The sequence below is a fragment of the Anoplolepis gracilipes genome, unplaced genomic scaffold (genome assembly GCF_047496725.1).
Source record: "Anoplolepis gracilipes unplaced genomic scaffold, ASM4749672v1 Contig20, whole genome shotgun sequence".
Classification (NCBI taxonomy): Eukaryota; Metazoa; Arthropoda; class Insecta; order Hymenoptera; family Formicidae; genus Anoplolepis; species Anoplolepis gracilipes.
In genome coordinates this window covers 807,501-810,115 of record NW_027328668.1, presented here as the reverse complement: position 1 = coordinate 810,115, position 2,615 = coordinate 807,501, and positions in this window count along the sequence as shown.

Here is a 2,615-nt window from a genome sequence, read left to right as displayed (position 1 = left end):
TTAATTTTTATAAAATAAACTAGAACTCTATTACTCTTATTATAATTTATCATATATTTTTAATAATATATTTACTCAATCCTTTATTCTTATTACATATACATATATATATATATATATATATATATATATATATATATATATATATGCGAGTGTGTGTATTATATATTATATATTTAATAAAAACTGTTTGCATCTTTTTATTGTTATTATAAATATATATTATATTTATTTTATTGTTATTATACATATATTTTATATATCTATATTTAATAATAACTACGAAAAAATTACCAATTATAGGCTCTATAATAATATATAATTTAAATTAAATATAACAAAGGCAATCAAGAGCCAACGCGGGTAAAGGGCGTGAAATAACTTCTCTCTCAATCGTATTGGCTGTAAATCATCTATCGCCGTTAAAGTACCGCTATACGTCACGTCATACGTTAACGGCGGTATGATTCACTGAAGAAAGCTCAAAAAAAGAGTCCGAAACGTTTGAGAAAATATTGATGATTTACAGCCAACACGATTGAGAGAGAAGTTTTTTCACGCCCTCCACCCGGAGTTGGCTCTTGATTGCCTTTGTTATATTTAATTTAAATTAATAATAACTGTCAACATTTTAATAAAACAATTAAAAAGCTTGAAATCGTTTTATTTATTTCTTTTTAGTTTTCATTTTAAAAGTTTTTAATTTTAATTATATTTTAATTCAATTAAATTTATTTAAAATTTATAGCTCTTTTTGTTAAATATTTCTATATTGAAAAAAAATATTTTAAATCTATCACAATGTATATAAAAGAAAAAATTTAATTAATATTAATAATTAATAATAAAAACATAATTTATTTATTAAGTTTAACACTTTTAAACAATTTTGACTTTGACATATATTGTCAAGATCATGATTCTAAATAATGAAAAGAATTCAACTGCTTGTTGTTAGTTAAAATAAATTATTATAGTAATAATAAGATTTTATTTACTTATTATTGGTTTAATGTTAGCGAATGGAACTAGTACAGTCCCTGGTTTATTTGACCTAAATCTTAAAGTTTCTCCGACAATGAGACACTATTATTAAAAGTTTAAATAATAAATTAAGTTTAAATAATAAAATATTACTACGTAGTAATATTTATTGTTATACTAAGTGTATCCAAATTAAAGTGTATCCAATTTAAAATTTTTTAAGTATTTAAATTTAAACTTTTTTATGTACCTTGTTTGTTAAGTATTAATTATGTGTAATATAAGTATCCTACACACATACACATACAATTAAACAAATATATAGATCTTTACATAAAATATTTAAAAATAAGAAAAATTGAGAAATGAATATGTGAGCGACGAATAGGCTGTGCATGGACTTGCCAAATGAGATCCACTGCACATTACATGCTTTCAGTGCAAAAAAAGTTTATAGTCATATAATTTATTTCACATTTTTCCATTTCATTATCTAGTGCTTTCAGTAATACAAGTGTACATAATTATATGATTTATGTGGGATTTTTATATTTTGTAATTTTTGCGTGATATAAGATTTTTTCAACATTATCTGCTTGAACAAGATATTTCTTTTCTATCTACTTTTAACTTAAAAGCACTGGCGATGTAGAATGTGGATCTAGCTTCCAGCAGAATATTAAACATTCATGTAAAAATCTCTTACGGAGAAAATCCTCTCAACTATAACATATTTTGGAACACTCTATAGGTATATATGTATAACGATTTATAAAGGTTTATAAACGTCTAAGTGTCTACATAATGTAAGTATTAAAATCTACACAAGTAGCGTTAAAAATTGCATTTTTTATCAGTCTACGTTTGAATCTTGATTTGCATAAGCGTTAATTTTTGTTAATAATTTTTTAATAAACCATAAATTTAATAAAACACGGTTACAATATTTTGAAAATTTTCAAAATTATGAATTTCACAAAATACATCAAGGTTTAGTCCTCTCCTAGACGTGCAATAAAATAAACATTTATTGTGTGGTACTATACTGTATTAATATTGCAAAATATACAATAAATTGTAATATAAATAATGCAAAAAGATAATCTTATGTGAGAAAGAAATAACAATAGAACGAGATAATGCATTTTTTATCTAAATTGTTACTTGCAACTTGCAAAACAGTAAGAAGTGCGCTACACAATAGAATAATCACATAATAATGTGCATTTTAATTCAATTCAAAAATTGAAATTTTTTGCTATATCCGATAAACTTTGATACAGACTCCATCTTGAATTTAATTGCATATACAATCTACTACTGTTATTTGATTGCAAATTTTAATTTAAAAAGTTCTAAAATAGAGCTCTTAAAATCAATGGCATAATATGTAACACATACAAGCACACTACGTACTCAAGATTCCTAAACTTTAGAAATAAATGTGCATTAAAAAATTCCAGACAGATTTTAATTATATCGTTTATATATAAAATAAATAATGAAGGCCTTACTACTGACTTTGTGGCACTTTATATTCTGTGGCAATTAGTTTTGACCATTTATTATTGAAACAAACCTGTTGTATTCTATTATTTAAATATGATTTTAACCATTTTAATACCATTCCT